Source organism: Phyllobates terribilis, unplaced genomic scaffold (assembly GCF_046119375.1).
Source record: "Phyllobates terribilis strain yellow unplaced genomic scaffold, ASM4611937v1 Scaffold_2__4_contigs__length_985480577, whole genome shotgun sequence".
NCBI lineage: Eukaryota > Metazoa > Chordata > Amphibia > Anura > Dendrobatidae > Phyllobates > Phyllobates terribilis.
This window is the reverse complement of record NW_027362762.1, coordinates 188,031,389-188,050,269: the sequence shown is the minus strand read 5'-3', so window position 1 is coordinate 188,050,269 and position 18,881 is coordinate 188,031,389. Positions and strand designations below refer to the sequence as shown.

At 49.7% G+C, this 18,881-nt stretch overlaps 1 protein-coding gene across 15 annotated transcripts in view; it reads left to right on the top strand.

Annotated features, from left to right (window-relative positions):
- The window catches only part of LOC141201471 (retinol dehydrogenase 7-like), a 148,024-nt gene that overhangs the window by 7,682 nt on the left and 121,461 nt on the right, over window positions 1-18,881 (top strand). For 6 of the 15 annotated variants that reach the window (XM_073663531.1, XM_073663500.1, XM_073663520.1 and 3 more), the window contains exon 3: window positions 10,540-10,588. The exons of 6 other annotated variants lie outside the window; for them this stretch is intronic. The gene's annotated coding sequence lies outside the window, so the exon portion shown is untranslated. Of the gene's footprint in view, window positions 1-1,210; window positions 1,356-10,539; window positions 10,589-18,881 lie in introns of all 15 variants that reach the window. 3 more of the 15 variants (XM_073663514.1, XM_073663526.1, XM_073663476.1) reach the window with 1 other exon arrangement.

Here is an 18,881-nt window from a genome sequence, read left to right as displayed (position 1 = left end):
AGCCTGTAGTGTGTTTTTCCACTTTAATTTTGATTTTGGAGGTGACTCCAAATCCAGGCCTCCATTGGTTAATAAATTTGATTTCCATTGATGATTTTTGTGTGATTTTGTTGTCAGCACATTCAATTTTGTACAGAACAAAATATTCAATGAGAATATTTCATTCATTCAGATCTAGGATGTGTTATTTGAGTGTTCCCTTTATTTTTTTGAGCAGTGTATTTAAGCTCACTTGAATTTAAGGCTACGTTCCCACGATGAGCTTTTGGTACGTTTTTGATGTTGCATATTTTTGTAGTGTCAAAAACGCAGTGTTTTACAGTTGTAGCAAAGTGGATGGGATTTATAGGAATCTCATGCTCAGGATTGCTTCTTTTTAACACTACGTAAATTCACCTGTGATGCGTATTTCAAATTCACAACATGTCAATTTCTTTTGCTGAGGTTTATGTGCGGAATTACCCCATAGACTTGTATTAGGTGCGGAAATTCCACAGATAAAAAACGCACATGCATTTTTAGTGCATTTCCGGGGTGGAAACGCATCAAAAACGCATGTAATAAGCACCTAAGTATGTCAATAAAGTTTTGTCAAAGCACAAAAACAGGAAGAATCAAAAACAAAGCAGCTTTATTTAAAGCATGACATACTAAACAGAGACAAAAAATGAAACGCAGGGTCAAAAACGCGATAAAAATACATATTAAAAAATGCAATGAAAAAACGCAAGTAACCTAAATTAAATAATAGGTGCAGAAATTCTGCAACACCAAAAACTCACCAAAGGCTCATCGTGGGAATGTAATTTAATGTTTTTCTCCGTAAGGCCTCATTCAGATGTCAGTCTTTTTCGTACAAGTTGTATTTAAAAAACAAACAAAAGAGCAAAACATATTATACCAAAGCGGATTGGTGCCTTATTTTTCCATTCTATGTGGACACACCCTTACGTCTGAATTGGATCATTTACATAACTATATGTTTTATTATTTGAGATATGACATATCTTCAGGAAAATGAATTCTGCGTTATATAGTCTAGTTACGGTATCACAACTTTGAGAACAGCTATCAAGGTTTCCTGTAAAAAGTTCACTGATTGCTTACTCTGAACTTTTAATTTCTTGTTCTTATTCTTTTTGTTATGCTTGAAAAATATTTGCCAAGGTCTTTCTAATCTTTTTCCCACACATTGTAATTTTACCCACAGCCTAAAATGTAGAAACATTCAAGAGTTATACTGGGTTAAATGCAGCTTGTATCTACAGTGGTATTTAAAGCAGACTGATTACCTGATTTCACCGTCCAGACTGCTTAGACTGTTCCAAGTATGGACTGCAATGCACAGATCAGCTGTGAGTATCCTGAGGTGAATATGACATAGACATATCTGCGGCTGTCAAGTTTAGATCAGAAGTCCTGCAGCCAGTCTGTGCATCATGGTCTGTAGATGGGCTATATACGGGAACTTCTGAATTCGGCCTAAATACTTCAATTAGAGCTACTTTCAATCAAAGCAGTTTAAAGAAAACCTGACAGCTGACACATGCTGCCCGATCCAAGTTCAGCATGTATCAGGCACTGGCTGCATGATTTCAGCCACATGTTTAACTCTGAAACGCGGCAGTGTTTTAGGGAAAAACATGGTTTAATAGCCGCCAGGGACTGAACCGCACGGGAAGCAAGTTGGACAGGCAGGTCCCCAGCAGATTCTCCCTACTCGCTCCTTTGAGTGACTGGTCTTTCAATGCGAGCGTGTATTGGGAAAGTCCCGTCACTCCAGGGCACCGGGCAGAGAAAAGCTGCAGGGGACCTGTGTGTCCAACTAGAGTTTCCATATGTGAAAATCATGGATGAAACACTGATTGTAAAAACTGACACATTGACCAAACACTGATGAAACTCGGATCCAAAACACTGATGAATAATGGTTTGTGTTTTTACATACAAGAAAAATCATGAGGCCTAACGGCATCGGGTGGATCCGAGATGTTAGCCTCTTAAATGCCACTGTCAATCTCTGACAGCTGGATTTAATTAGCATGAAACTGGGAAGTACACCATTCCATGCACCCATCGTGCCCCATCACCCATCATGGGGAGCTGATGGGTTATGGTCTGCCGAAGACAACCGTGCTTGCCATTACAGCACTTCTGTGAAGACCAGCCTGTGGCTGGTGTTTATAGGAGACCCTGATTTTTACTATTTTTTGCAACACTCTGGTATTGCAATATACAGCACAAGCGATTGGACGATTGCAGGTTCAAATCCCCCATAGCCATTAAAAAATAAAGTAAAAATTATTTTTTAAAAAATATAGAAACAAAATATTAAAGTTGAATCGCTCACTTTTTACCATTTTAAAAATTAAAGGGGTTGTCCACTTTTATGACAACACCGTCTCAATCAGCATGTTTGCCCCTATTAAAATAACAACACTTATAATCACCTCTGGTGCTAGCGCCATTCCAGCTCCGGGCTCTCGTAACATTGTTATGTCATGTGAGCCCTGCAGCCAATCAGCGCTTCACCCTCTCTACCTTCAAACGAATCCGACATCAAGAGGAAGTCAGAGCTGCGGCTGGCCGCTCACTTCCTCTTGATGTTTGATTCAGCTGAAGAAGATCCGTTGCTGGCAGCTCCCATTGCAGTTGCTGAGCAATGATACTGCAAGCCATGGTAGCACATTTAGGCCCTGCAGGCTGCTCAAAGTAGCACGAGCCGCATGTGGCTTGGTGTTGCCATGTTGAAAAACAGCTCCATGGACACTTTAATGTTCCCTTGTGAAGGCCTCGTTATGGAACATGGTCTCAAAGCCAAACTCCAGCTACCTTAGCATCCAAAACTCATTGTTGGAGATGATAGACCTCTATTCCAGCCTCCATTGGCATCTTCCTCTACAACATGATAGCCTCTGAGAGCGATTGCATGAGGTTAATGGAATACTTGCAACTGAACGTCTAGTTTGTAGACTAATTTCATGCAAATGCCACCTGATGGTTTGTGTTCAAACTTTTTGATGCCTTGGGCTTGTTATGTGATGTCTAATTTCACTTGCAGTATTGAATGGATCACGGAACAACACTCTTAGAATCTGACAAGACCATTTGGGCAAAACCAAGAAGAGGCTTTCACAAGGGAATGCTACACCAGTCCTATTCCTAAGATTATGGTGTGGGGTGGCATAGTGTACAGTAGCAAGACCCCTTTGTAGCGCCGGCGTCCCTGCCCTCTGCTAGGCAGGGACGCTGTTCCCCTCACCCCTCTGCTCCGAGCCCGGCGTCCTCCTCCCGCTCTGCTGGCAGCGCGCGCTCCTTCCCGGCCACTGTGCTTAGGGCGCGCGCGCGCGCTCCCTCCCTCTTAAAGGGGCCGTGCGCGCCGTCCTAAGGAGTCCCCGGCCAATGGCCGGAGGACTTCACCATATATAAGGCACCTCCTCCAAAATGGAGGTGCCCGAGCAATGTTGTTGCACTGTTCACTACTCTGCTTCAGCCCTCAGGTCCCGTTGCCAGTTACCTGCCAGTTACTTGCCAGAAACCTGCCAGTTTGCTGTCTGTTTCCTGCCTGACATTCCTCCTACCTGCCTGCTAGCCTGCCTGGAGGCTCCGCCGTCACGTGCTGTGACCACCTGCCATTCCAGAGACTCCTGCCCGCTCGCCTGGGGGCTCTCATCTGCTGCCTGTCTGTTGGCCTGCCTGGAGGCTCCGCCGTCACGTGCTGTGACCACCTGCCATTCCAGAGACTCCTGCCCGCTCACCTGGGAGCGCTCATCTGCTGCCTGTCTGTTGGCCTACCTGGAGGCTCCGCCGTCACATGCTGTGACCACCCGTTTATCCAGAGACTCTCACTTGCTCACCTGGGAGCACACATCTACCATCTGCCTGCTAGCCTACCTGGAGGCTCAGCCATCACAGGTCGTACCTACCCTTTACCCAGAGACTGCCCCGGTCACTTGCCGTGACCTCCTGCCCGTTCATCCAGAGACTGCCCCGGTCACTTGCCGTGACCTCCTGCCCGTTCATCCAGAGACTACCCCGGTCACTTGCCGTGACCTCCAGCCCGTTCACCCAGAGACTGTCCCAGTCACCTGCTGTGACTGCCTGCCCGTCTTCCCTGGTCGCCACCCGCTCCCTTACAAGGACCGCCCCCTTGTATAGTAGCTCAGAGGTTCCGCCTCCCAGACCCGTTACAGTTTGCTCGGGCCATGGAACCCGGTGGCACCCAAGCTCCCTCACTCTCGGACCTGTGTCATGAACTGTCCCGTCAGAGGTCCCAACAGGAGTCCATCCTGGGTCACCTGCGGAATGTCAATTCTCGCCTGGACACTCTGACTGCTCCACCAGCAACCACCGCCAGTGCCATGACTCGCAATCCGGCAGCTCCGCTGCCCACCAATACTATGGTATCCTACCCCGGACCCCGGCTTTCTGCACCTCCTCGCTTCGGAGGTGACTCCGCTCAGGCTCGGGGCTTTATAAATCAGTGCACCCTGCACTTTGAACTCCTGTCCTACCAGTTTAACTCCGACCGGGCCAAAAAATTGCCTTCATCATGTCCCATCTCACCGGGGAGGCCCTGGCCTGGCTAAATCCTCTATGGGAGAGAGGAGAGCCACTGGTGTCCGACTTGCCTGCCTTTCTCACGGTTTTCCGGAAAGTCTTCGACGAACCCGGACGGAAGACCTCATCCGCATCATCTCTGCTACGCCTCCGTGAGGGAAGTCTCACCGTGGGCCAATATGCCATACGGTTCCGTACCCTTGCCTCGGAGCTGGCCTGGGATAACGACGCTCTGGTATCTGTCTTCTGGGAGGGTCTGTCCGGCCGTATTAAAGATGAACTCGCCGGTCGAGACATTCCTACCACTCTCGATGACCTAATAACTCTTGCCACCCGGATTGACCTACGGTTCCAGGAGCGTGCCAAAGAAGTCACCCGTGAGAGGAGGTTTCCACGTCTAGCTCCTACTTTTCAGAAACCCGTCACTCCCTCCGTTTCTCCCCAGGTACACTCTCCTGAGCCTATGCAGGTCGACCAGACCAAGATGGTCAAAACCCGTCAGGACTTACGCCGTGCCGAGGGGAGCTGCTTCTACTGTGGCAGTAAGGAGCACCGGATCCGTACCTGCCCGGAGAGGTCGGGAAACGCCTGTGTCTAGGTTCGCTCAGAGAGGTCGACCTAGACAAGAATAAATCCTCTCCATCTCTGCTGCTGTCAGTCTCAATTATCTGCGGGGAGAATCGTTATTTCGAACTAGCCCAACTTGACTCTGGAGCGGCCGGGAATCTTATTTCACAGGCCCTGGTAGAAAAATACCGCATTCCCACCAAACCTCTGGTTATACCATTATCTGTCGCTGCTGTGGATGGGGGCCTCTTACCACGTCCCATCCAACTCATCACCGAATCCATAACTATGCAGGTGGGAATGCTGCATTCTGAGAGCATCTCTTTTCAAGTTCTGCCTGGACTCTCTCACGCCCTCTTACTAGGTCTACCTTGGCTCCAGAGACATGCACCCGTGCTTGACTGGCAGACCGGAGAAGTCCTTCGCTGGGGACAGGACTGTCATAAGACTTGTTTGGTTCCTGTTCATCCCGCCCGTCCTTCTCCTACCCCAACTAATCTACCTGGACTTCCGATTCCCTATTGGTCATTTGCTGATGTCTTTAATAAAAAGGAGGCAGAGACATTATCCCCTCATAGACCATACGACTGTCCTATCGACCTGTCACCCGGTACTACGCCTCCCCGTGGGCGTATTTACCCATTGTCCACTGCTGAGACCCGGTCGATGTCCGAATATATTGAGGAGAATTTGGCCAGGGGATTCATCCGGAAATTTACCTCCCCGGCGGGAGCAGGCTTCTTTTTCGTAAAAAAGAAGGACGGCTCTCTCCGTCCCTGTATAGACTATAGAGGCCTTAACCAGATCACGGTGAAGAATAAGTACCCCCTTCCACTCATTCCAGAATTATTTGATCGTCTGAGGGGGGCTAGAATCTTCACCAAACTGGACCTCCGTGGGGCGTACAACCTGGTCCGTATCCGTCAAGGGGATGAATGGAAGACTGCATTCAACACCCGGGACGGCCACTATGAATATCTGGTAATGCCCTTTGGTCTCTGTAACGCTCCTGCCGTCTTTCAAGAGTTGGTCAATGACATCTTCCGGGACCTTCTCTACTCCTGCGTAGTGGTGTACCTGGACGACATCTTGGTCTTCTCTCCGGATCTCCAGACTCACCGGAGAGACGTTCGTCAGGTCCTGCTCAGGCTCAGGCAGAATCACCTCTTCGCTAAATATGAGAAGTGCCTCTTTGAGCAGACCTCGCTTCCGTTTTTGGGCTACATTATTTCTCAGACCGGCCTACGAATGGATCCAGAGAAACTGTCTGCCATCGAGAAATGGCCCCGACCGGAGGGGTTGAAGGCCATTCAGCGGTTCCTGGGCTTCGCCAACTACTACCGCCTCTTCATACCGCACTTCTCTTCCCGGACTGCCCCTATTTCCGCGCTCACCCGTAAGGGCACTAATCCCAGAGAGTGGCCGCCCGAAGCAGAGGAGGCCTTTCTTTCCTTAAAACAGGCCTTCTCTTCCGCCCCGGTGCTGCATCGCCCAGATGGCAACAAGCAGTTCTTCCTGGAGGTTGACGCCTCCTCCTCTGGAGCCGGAGCGGTACTTACCCAAAAATCATCTTCCGGGAGAATGGTAACTTGTGGCTTCTTCTCCAAACTCTTCTCCTCTTCTGAGCGCAACTATTCCATAGGAGATCGAGAGTTATTGGCCATCAAGCTGGCATTGGAGGAGTGGCGTTACCTGCTCGAAGGGGCTCTTCACCCGGTAATAATTTACACTGACCACAAGAACTTGGCTTACCTCCAGCATGCCCAGAGACTTAACCCGCGCCAAGCTCGGTGGTCCTTGTTTTTTGCTCGCTTTGATTTTATTCTTCATTTTCGCCCGGCTGACAAAAACATCAAGGCGGACGCCTTGTCCCGATCCTTTCTGGTGTCTGATCTCGAGGAAGAACCGAAACACATCATCGATCCCGCCAGAGTAATGCAGGTGGCTCCCGTGAGTCTAAATCGTCTCCCTCCCGGTAAGACGTTCGTATCAGTACCTGATCGGGAGAAGATCCTACACTGGGGTCACTCGTCTAAACTAGCTGGCCACGCCGGTCAGAAAAAGACCCTCCAGCTTATTACTCGGCACTACTGGTGGCCTACCCTGCACAAGGACGTAATAGACTTTGTTTCTGCCTGTGTGTCCTGCGCCCGCAACAAGGTTCCGAGACATCTGCCAGCCGGTCGCCTCCTTCCGCTCCCAGTACCTGCTGCCCCCTGGCAGCATATAGCAATGGACTTCATAACTGATCTCCCCGTCTCTGCCGGTTGTACGGTCATTTGGGTGGTCGCTGACCGCTTTTCCAAGATGGCTCATTTCGTTCCCCTGCCAGGCCTCCCGTCTGCACCCGAGCTGGCTAAAGACTTTATCCGCCACATCTTCCGTCTTCATGGACTGCCCCTCCACATAGTGTCGGATCGTGGGGTACAGTTCACCTCACGCTTCTGGAGAGCCACTTGTAAACTGCTAGACGTCACCCTGGACTTCTCCTCCGCTTACCACCCACAGTCTAATGGTCAAGTGGAGCGGATCAATCAGAACCTGACCAGTTACCTCCGGCACTTCGTTAATGCCCACCATTCAGACTGGGTGGATCTCCTGCCATGGGCCGAATTTTCTTACAACAATCACGAGAGCGAATCTTCCTCCAAATCCCCGTTTTTTGTTGTCTTCGGTCAGCATCCTCGGATCCCATTTCCCGTCTCCACCTCGGTGGACAATCCGGCTGCGGAATCTCTTGTTAACAAATTTTCCTCCATATGTGAGAGTACCCGGTTCGCACTCCTTCTGTCATCCGAGCGTATGAAAAGACATGCTGACAAAAAACGTCTGGATCCTCCTCAATTCCGTCCAGGGGATAAGGTCTGGCTCTCGTCCAAGTATGTCCGGCTCAAGATTCCTTCCTATAAGTTAGGGCCTCGGTTTATCGGTCCTCTGGAGGTCATCAGTCAGATCAACCCGGTGGCCTATAAATTGAAACTCCCGGCCAACTTGCGGATCCCTAACTCCTTCCATGTATCTCTCCTCAAACCTGTGGTACTTAACTCTTTTTCCAAGTCTACAGGTACGCCTCCTGCTCCGGTTTCCGCTGAAAACGAATTTGAGGTAGAGAACATTCTGGCCACCAAAAGGGTAAGAGGGAAGACCTTTTTTCTAGTAGATTGGAAGGGGTTTGGTCCTGAAGAGAGAACGTGGGAGCCCCGGGAGAACATCCATGCCCCTCTCATCCTAGCTAAATTTCTCTCTGGCCTAAAAAAGGGGGGGCCTAAAGGGGGGGGGTACTGTAGCGCGCCTAAAGGGGGGGGTACTGTAGCGCCGGCGTCCCTGCCCTCTGCTAGGCAGGGACGCTGTTCCCCTCACCCCTCTGCTCCGAGCCCGGCGTCCTCCTCCCGCTCTGCTGGCAGCGCGCTCTCCTTCCTGGCCACTGTGCTTAGGGCGCGCGCGCGCGCTCCCTCCCTCTTAAAGGGGCCGCGCGCGCCGTCCTAAGGAGTCCCCGGCCAATGGCCGGAGGACTTCACCATATATAAGGCACCTCCTCCAAAATGGAGGTGCCTGAGCAATGTTGTTGCACTGTTCACTACTCTGCTTCAGCCCTCAGGTCCCGTTGCCAGTTACCTGCCAGTTACCTGCCAGAAACCTGCCAGTTTGCTGTCTGTTTCCTGCCTGACATTCCTCCTACCTGCCTGCTAGCCTGCCTGGAGGCTCCGCCGTCACGTGCTGTGACCACCTGCCATTCCAGAGACTCCTGCCCGCTCGCCTGGGGGCGCTCATCTGCTGCCTGTCTGTTGGCCTGCCTGGAGGCTCCGCCGTCACGTGCTGTGACCACCTGCCATTCCAGAGACTCCTGCCCACTCACCTGGGAGCGCTCATCTGCTGCCTGTCTGTTGGCCTACCTGGAGGCTCCGCCGTCACATGCTGTGACCACCCGTTTATCCAGAGACTCTCGCTTGCTCACCTGGGAGCACACATCTACCATCTGCCTGCTAGCCTACCTGGAGGCTCAGCCATCACAGGTCGTACCTACCCTTTACCCAGAGACTGCCCCGGTCACTTGCCGTGACCTCCTGCCGTTCATCCAGAGACTGCCCCGGTCACTTGCCGTGACCTCCTGCCCGTTCATCCAGAGACTACCCCGGTCACTTGCCGTGACCTCCAGCCCGTTCACCCAGAGACTGTCCCGGTCACCTGCTGTGACTGCCTGCCCGTCTTCCCTGGTCGCCACCCGCTCCCTTACAAGGACCGCCCCCTTGTATAGTAGCTCAGAGGTTCCGCCTCCCAGACCCGTTACACCCTTTAGTCTTCATTCTAGGTACACTAGCACCTTTGTGTTACATTGATTTGTTTGTAAAAACAGTAGTATGTCCAATTCTACAAAGTGGCCCAGGAGCTGTTTTTCAACATAAAACCAGGCCACATGTTGCTTGTGCTACTGTGAGCAGCCTGTGTGCCCTAAACGTGCAACCATGTGTAAGAGGGTCACAGGTAAAATACCCAGCCTGTATAGAGATGACTTAGGCAAAATGGCCTGGTGGGGTTAGTCATTCAGGTATCTGAATGGACAGAATTGTTTGTTGGTTAACGGGCTTGAGTTTTTACTAAGTTGCGGTTATTGATGGTAAACTTTTGGTTATGAAAGTTGAGTAAAGTTGTTGAATATAAAGGTTGCATTTTGTATAATTATAAATTATAATTAAAGCCCGTGGCCAAATCCACTCAAGTCAACGTGTCAGTATATTTATTTGTGTGAATAAGAAGAAATCCAGCTTCCACGATGTAAAATGATTCATCCTTTATGTGATCCATTAAAAATAGGGATGTGGGTACAACCACTATGGTGGGTAGGTGTGAGGGGAAAAGGAAAAGCAAGAGCACACTGGACGCGTTTCTAGCACACTACATGCTCTTAGATTCAGTGTTCTCAGCTACACGCAAGTATATTTAATTGGTCAGGTGATCATTCACCTGACCAAGAGTATAACATCATGAACATGAAATATAAACGTAACTGTGTGAACATTAGACCAATAACGTTTGTTACAAACGACAAATTCCTTTAAAATCCTCATTGTTATCAAAAAATTGATGTTGAAGTTAGTATTACTCGATAATATACTATTAATAACTATTACGATTTAATGTAAGAAAATCCAAGTAGCATAAAAATGTGATACCAAACTGTAATTGAATATGTTCCATATTCATTTTGAAATGACAAAATTAAATATAAATAATTAATCAAAAATATGATGTACAACAGAATTAAAGATAATTTAAATATTTGAAATGGATTATTATATATTGTATAAGTACTCAAAATATAAATATACAATAGTGTTTTAAATATGTTCTAACACATTTTAACAACAATGAAGATGAATATTCTTATTCACACGTGTGCTTCGTGTCCGGCAGGGACGCCTTCCGTGCATCATCTCACAAATTTATGGGATTACGACTAAGGGTGAGCTGATTACCTTTTGGACTATATGTACTAGTATATTTATTTGCGTGTTGTGTAGGTAAGATATAATTGTATATTGTGTAATGCCATGAGCCCTGTCATTGTGATCAATAGACCTGTCCGAAATGTTCAAAACCACACAAAATTCTAGGACTGAAATTACTACTAGCAACGATGAAGCCTTTCAGAGAGAAATATACTTATTGCATCCAGGCTCTAACTCATTGGTGTCAAACTCTGGCCCGTGGGCCAAATCTGGCCCACAGGGTGGTTATATTTGGCCCGCGACACCAGAACCGCCACCTCTATGGAGGACTATAGGGGGCCCATTATTCTGTATAGAGGACTATGTGGGATCCTTTGTACTGTATACTGGTTGGTCCGCGACTTTTTCCAAGTTTTTCATTTTGTCCCTCTGCCGATAAACTGTTCTTGCACAGGGACCCTCTTCTGTGTGTGTTCTGCCCCTGCTGTGAAGTATCAGGTACCAAAGATAAAGATATGGTAAAGATTTTGTAGACTGTTCCCTTTATGGTTTATGAGCGGGAGTAGATATTTATATGTTCCTGTATATGCTGTCACCAAAAATGATCTCAAATGGGTCCTATATGAATCTCTGATAAGAAGTTGGACATTCCGAAACCCTAGATTTCTGAATTGACTATAAAGTACTCAAGTGGTTGACTGACAAATACTATGTCCACTCTGATGGGGAAGTGAAGGCTGCAGCCATCAGAGGCCGCTGATAGCTTCCAGAGTTCACATAACATAAAAAATATCAGAAGATCGCCGGAGGGACACAGCTCTCTGGGTGGTGGAGTGATGCTGGTCCAGGAGGTAAGTATGCTATTTTTAGTTTTATTCAACACATTGGGGGCATTCAAAAGGTTTTGCCCAGTAGTGGACAACCCCATTGCTTTGCTTTTGGAAGCTATGCTGCATACATTTTTTAATGTAGATGGGAGGATTCCTGGTAAGGCCTAGAAGAGACTCATTTGTAATTATCTGTAATATTCCCTTAGTGGGATTATAAATTCATGACTTTTCAAGGGACTTGATTTTTTCATCTCAGGTTAGACTGGCACGGTCTACTAGAGTGAAGATCTCTTCTTATACATGTATACAGAGAGCTGTAGAAGAGGGGGACAGGGCCGGTTGCTGTGGGCCGGAGCTGAGTTCTCTTTTCTCTGCAACCCCTCTTCTAAACAAGAATCTGACTTGTGTGTGATGTTACATGGCATTCCTTCTTTACTCACTTGTTGTACGGGAGTCCTTGTTGGGAGTCCATGGGACCGGATTTAGCTGCACACATGACAGGAGACCTTAGGTCAGCTTGGTCAGTTTAACAAGTTCAGCTTTATTGTGCAATTCAGATACATGCGGTTGTGGCACACAGAGTGAGATAGAATGTTCTCTTTGTCCAGTGTACAAATCAGTCCTTGTCTCTGTTCTGCCCGACCTGCCCCTCCTGTTGGTACCAAGGACCTTCTATCCGGCATAACAGCTTCCCTGAGGCCCACAATCGTTCCCTCTCGCGACTCGACCGGCATCTTCCTCAAAGGGGAGACAGAGACATGACACTCTATGCCTCTTCAGGGCCCTAAGCTCAAGACTACCCTCAGATCCGCATGAGATTTCTGATGTGTCCTCATACTGTTTGGAGACTTGGCACTGACAGGACCGTATCGCCGCTGCTGCATCACTGCCCTGGAACTTGTCAAACACTGTCACTATATAGCACTTCCTCTGAACTCCACTCACACACTTGACTCTGAACTTGACTCTCCTAGACTCCACACTACTTGACTCCCTAAAGCACAAGAGTTTCCCTTATTATCTGATCTAACCCCTCCCAAATAGTGGGCTAATTCCAAGCTGTTAACTGTATACTACACTGTGTGATGCAAACTATATCTCTATGCTATGGTTCTCCTAGTGGACAAACCTCCCCAATCCCCAGGGACGGCCTTTAGGTAGAACCTCTAGGAAGCCAAGACACAAACCGGCCATAAGGATAATATGCAACAATCTTTATCAAACAAATAAAGATAACACATTGACATATAACACTATTCAAATTAACCCCTTATTGCCACAAAGTCTTAATCTACCCCTCTACACTGTCACTCTAGGGCAGTGGGCAGGGAGAAGCAGCCAGAGATCCACCTTTCCAACTAGTCTCCCATGTCGCTCGGTTCCCAGGGATGTGATTGACCCTGAGGAAAATCTGGGTTATTGGATAAACTCTGTAGAGACATTATGCCTGTATATATACCAAGGATGCAGAGAATGTGCAACTTTGCCACTAATAGGGCTGCCGTGTTTACCCAGATGAGGAAAGCAATAAGGAACAAGGGAAGTGAGAAAGTTAGGCAGCTAGGTAATATAATTGTAACATCTTTAAGCACAGGCCACCTGATAGGGCTGAGCAATACAGTGTTTGTCTACGGACTCAAGGTCTATGGCTCTTCTATATAAATTTATAAATGATGTGTTGAGCATATAGCATAAAGCATCTAGGAAAGCGCTGCTTAAATTACTGTAACTTGTAGCATTGGCGTCTCTGCCCCCTGCCAGGCAGAGACGCCGTCCCCCCTACCGCCGCGGTCCTGCTCCGGCGTCTTCCGGCCTCCCTGCTGCTGCTGGTGCATGCAGCTTCCCTGGCACTGTGCTTAGGACGCGTGCTTCCTCCCTCTTAAAGGGGCCTCGCGCGCCATCCTAAAAAGTCCCCGACCAATGGCCCGAGGACTTTCTCTATAAAAGGCACCTCCTCCAATATGGAGGTGCCCGTGCAAGGTGGTTGCTCTGTTATACTTATTTGCTTCAGCCCTCAGGTCCACTGCAAGTCAGTCCTGTCCGCCAGTCTGTTCTTCAGTCCAGTCCGCCAGTCTGACTACTTTCCAGCCTGACAGTCTGCCTACAGTCCAGTCCGCCAGTCTGTCTATGGGCTCTGCCCGCCTGCTTACCTGGAAGCACCTGCCTGTTACCTGCCGTGCCCACCCGTCTGCTTACCTGGAAGCACCTGCCTGTTACCTGCCGTGCCCACCCGCCTGCTTACCTGGAAGCACTTGCCTGTTACCAGCCGTGCCCGCTTGCCTCCTTACCTGGAAGCACCTGCCTGTTACCTGCCGTGCCAGCTTGCCTGCTTACCTGAAAGCACCTGCCTTTTACCTGCCATGCCCGCTTGCCTGTTTACCTGGAAGCACCTGCCTGTTACCTGCCGTGCCCGCCAGCCTGCTTACCTGGAAGCACCTGCCTGTTACCTGTTGTGCCCGCCAGCTTGCCTACCCGGAGCACCTGTCTGGCTATCAGCCGAATCAGCCTGCTTGTCTACCCGGACCACCCGTCAGCCTGCCTGCCGTGCTCTTCCGCTGTACCGGTCAGTTCCTGCCTTCTGACCCGTGGGAGTCACCTGCTCTCATACAAGGTCGGTCCCAGAGTGGCACCTGGTCCCTCTGCTCGGTCCCTCCCTGGTTCACGGAGTCAACTGAGCAGCCGTGCGACCTTGGTCAGACCGAGTAGATACTTAGTCACGCCCCTCTGGTCCCTCCTTGCACTGCAGCACAGAGGTTCCACTACCTGGATCCATAACATAACTCCTAAGTAATGCCCTGAAAGATATAGTAATTTGGAGAAAAATTGCCACACATATTGTAGACAGGCTTCACAATCAAGATATGATATTGGATTTATTCCTTTAGAAGTCTTCTGATGATAGCATAGAGCTTAAATAATTGTATAAAGTAGGTCACCCCTAGGAAGGACATCTGCTTCCATTTAAAACTGAAATTCTGGGAAATCAAGTGTTTCAAATCTATGGAAATCTTCAACTTTTAACTTAAGACTTGAAACAATTTAACCAAACCCCAGAGCAAGTTTCAAAATGTGCTAAAAAATTGCAGATTTGGGAGAGTACTATGTGGCTTAAAGGGGTTATCCCCTTTCAGAAAATCCCGGAGCTCAGCGGCTCTGCCTGTGGTGAGTGTAGTGATTGGCTGCAGCACTGTTGGTGGGATGTCGGCACTGCAGCCAATATCAGACAGCGGGCGCAGAGGCGGAGACTCAAAGGGGAACCATCCCTTTAATGAGAAAAAAAAGCATAATATTTGCATACATACTAAGACATATTTATCATTACTATCTAATTTTTAGACAGTCCAATCTCAGACTATACCATTTTAGCATGTGCTAGATTTATCAAAGGGGTTTATGTTGTTTGATAAATCTGGCATATTTTAAAGGAAACCTGTCAGCAGGATTTAGCCCTATAAACTACAAGTGTGAAGAATATTGAAAATATAATCCCATGTCAATCACTGTGCACTGTTTGGCGAGGGATTCTACAGATCTACAGTGTACAGCTGTAATCCGACACTTCTGCAGCTAAAGCAGAAGAGAGGGGGCTGAGGGACAGTAAGTGACAAAACCTCCCACCAGCAGCTGTGGAGCTGCTACAGGAAGGCCCCGTGTAGACCCCAGCCATGCGGCTCCCTTTGTGTCAGATACTATAATTCAATACCGAGTTATGGGAATACCATACATCCCAGCGATACACCAAATAGATTTTTGGAACCACCCGAACATGAATAATGTCACCCTAGCTTTCAGCACAGTCTAGTGCATAGGGATAGGGAGATACATGGCACAGCCTTTCGGAAGCCCCTTGGGCCACTGTGTTTGGTCTCCACATGTAGCAGGGAACCGGCTGGATCTGATGACACCAGAACCGGCTCCCTAGGACCGTCCATTAAGGAAGTATATCCCATTTTAGTTTTTGGAGTTTTTAGCTGAGAGAGACCAGGGGTGGAGATTTAGGTCCAGCCAGGGGGCAGGAGGGAGAGTGACCCAGAGGGGTTAAGAGCCCCATCAGCCATAGTTCAGGGTCTCTTTCCTGGGAGGTCACGACGATTCATTGCGTGGGAGAAGTCCAGCAACAAAGGGGACCACAAGCCTCCCATGTGTCTGCCCCTCCCCTGAAAACCAGGCCTTCCATCTGACTGGTAACTGATTCTTAATAACTGCTTATACCCTTTGTACCACTACTATTGTGTTTGCATCTCTGACCATTATGTATAACCCTTATGTATATAGTGTAATGTCTAGTGTGCCCTTAAGGCGATTAAATATATAATTTAACCTTGGGCTGCTCTTTTATCTCGATCCACTAATTCACACGTCTGTTGTTCGGCTTAATCCTCATGCTACTGGGGCGGGTTTCTGGCCCGATATAATTCCCATTAACGGACCGGGGACTTATATCTAATAGAAACTGGTGGCAGCTCTACCAGGCCGACAAAGTTCTGCTTCACTGAAGCTATTGGGGGGGCATCTCAGCCTGTCATGGGTGTGAGCGAATGTGGTGCCACATCAGTGACTGAGTGGACCACCTCTTCTCACTCCCGGTGTCTTCCTGTACCCATGTGGACAGGGGGTGTCTGTTAGAACCCTCCTGTTTTGTTTTTTTCCATCTTGTGTTTTGCGGTCACGTGACCATCTGCCTTTATAATCCAGCTCCGCCCTTTTGGCTGTGCTGGACTTCAGTGTTTGACTGTTTCTCTAGCCAGGTGCTTCGGTGCCTCTCTCTGTCAGTTCGCTTGGTCCTTCTGGGGCCTCTAGTACCTTTTTGTCAGTTTGTCTTTTTTTTGTTCTGCAACAACTTCTCTGTTTAGGAGGTGTCCATTTTTGTCCCAGTCCTTAGTTCTTTTAGGGACCCCTCCACTTATGCTATAGGTCTTCGTTCAGACTAGCCGAGGACAAAGGCGGGTCTGTTCGCTAGGAACAGGCAGCCCGCTACATCGTAGGGATTCAGCTTAGTCTTACTGTAGGGACAGCTTTCCCCTATCTTTCCTTAGTACTTGTTGCAGATCATAACAGTGTCTGTGTAGAACTGTACCAATCTGACCTTACGGGTCCCCGAGGGGGTGTGGAACGTCACGTTGGTGCAAAGGGCAGATCCGTATCACATGTTGACGTAATTGTGACGTCAGGCGGGTGGCGAAGTGTAGATCCGTCACAAGTGGTGGCAGCGGTGGAATTCTTCGGGATCTCTCTGCTGCCATTCATCACAAGTGGTGGCAACAGTGGGATTCTGCGGTGTCCCTCTGGTGCTATTCTTCACAAGTGTTGGCAGCGGTGGGATCGAGATAATAGTGTGTGTGAGTGTGGAACGCATACTCACAGACACTAAAAACTGCCAGTAGTAGCTTTAGCTGCTGGGGTCTTAAGATCAGCTCAGCACTAGACAGTCCGAGTGCAAATACTGTAAGGTGTGTGGGTGCATCAGGTTGCAGTTTGGTGTCAGTGACCATAGAGTGCAAGGATGGCCAGTGGCCCCAGGGGCAGAACTAAGGAGATGGCCAATGCTCTGGATTGTGAGGCGGAGGTAGAAGACGATGTCGATCCAGAGGAAGAGGAGTCCTGCCCAGGCTCCCCAGAGAGAGAGTCGCCGGCGGTCGGTCCTGCAGTGGGCCACCCACCTCCTGCCCATCCCTACGGCCAGGCAGGCTTGGATGACCTTGTGCAATCTACCCTGGCCAGTCTCAAGGCTGTAGAAAAGGCCACCTATGAGACCATCACAGATGCAGTGGAACATCTCGAGGCAGTAGCAGCACGTCATGAGGCAGCAGCCGCAGAAGAACATCAGCGGGAGCGCGAGCACCAGGAAAATATGCTTCGGCTTCATCTCCGGCTGCAGGCCCCAGCCAGTCCCGAGTCCCCTGAGATCCGAGTCCTGAAGCTTTGGGCGGAGGACTTCCCCCTGCTGGACAAAGGAGGGGACTTGGACACGTTCTTGCTGGCATTTGAAAAAACCTGCCGTCAGTACCATTTGCTTGAGGACCAGTGGGTCCGGTTCTTAACCCCTCACCTTAGGGGTAAGGCCCTGGAAATCTTTGGGTACCCTGAGCTATGAGGACATCAAGCAGACTCTGGTCCGGCAGTACAACTTGACCCATGAGACGTACCGGAAGAAGCTCCGGAGTATACAGCGGGGTCCTGCAGACAGCTGGGTCTGTGGGCCCTACTGAGAGCCGTTGATCAATGGACCACAGGACTGGAGCTCACCACCATCCAGCAGCTGAAGGAGCTCATTGCGACTGAGCAGTTTCTGTGGAACTGCCCGGAGGACCTCCGACAGTACCTCCATTACCGGAAGCCAAAGGAGGCCTCTGCAACAGCGATATTTGCTGACGAGTACTCCAACCGGACTCCAGAGGCTAAGAAACCTGCCAGCTGGAGAGGGAGCAAGACGAACGCGGTGCCTGCTGTCCCTGCCCCCAGGCCCAAGGGGGCACCTACCCATGCTTTCCTCTCCATGCCAGTAGGGGAACCCCAACTGTGTCATCTTTGCAGACAGCCAGACTACTTCAAAGCCATGTGTCCCCAGCGCCAGAAGGGCCCATCCCAGAAACCGTCCACTGTTTTGTGTGTGAGTGGGGGTGGTGGGAGGTCCCTTGACAACCTTCAGACCATCACCATGGGCCACGCCAGGGTCATGGGACTGCAAGACACTGGTGCTGAGATGACTCTTGTGCAGCCTGAACTGGTGTTGCCCCAGGATTTGATACCTGAGAAAACTCTCGCCGTCTCCGGGATTGGAGGCATCGAGCCGGCGCTGCCCATCGCCAAGGTGTATGTGGACTGGGGCGCCAGGAGGGGAGTGCGGGAGGTGTGGGTAACTCTGAACATTCCCACGAGTGTTTGCTTTGGAGAGACTTGGGGTGGCTAATGTCCCACTATGTGGCCACTCAGCCCCCAAAGCCTGACCCTCCAGACATCATGTCCACCCCTGGTGATGCCAACATTATTAACATGCCTACGGATGGGGATGTGGGGGTGTGTGATGTACTGTGTCCCTCTCCCCCCAGGGGGGAGGACATCAATCAAGTCAGCTGTGATAAGGCCTAGAGTGTGGCCAGCCGGCAGACTGGAACAGTTTGTCCTGTGAGGTTGTCAAAGAGGGGACAGACAGCTGCGGAGGGGGAGCATGCCATGGAGGGCGGGGCAGTAGGTAGGGCTCCCAAGTAAGGACGCATGGCAGGGTTCCTCCACAATCGGGATGTCAGAGGGCTGTTTAGACCGGAGGCTTGGTCAGAAGCAGATGAGAAGCAGGCGCTACCCGCGGTCACAGCGCCTGTGGCCACTGTCATGCGCAGTGGTGGAACTTGGGCCCCAGGGGCCCCTCAGGGGTCTGACTGCTTCTCCCCTTCCGACTAAGTGGCTGCTGGGTCAGATGGAGGCCAGGAGACAGGTCCCGGGGAACTGACAGAAGACATGGCAGTTTTGTCTATTCTGG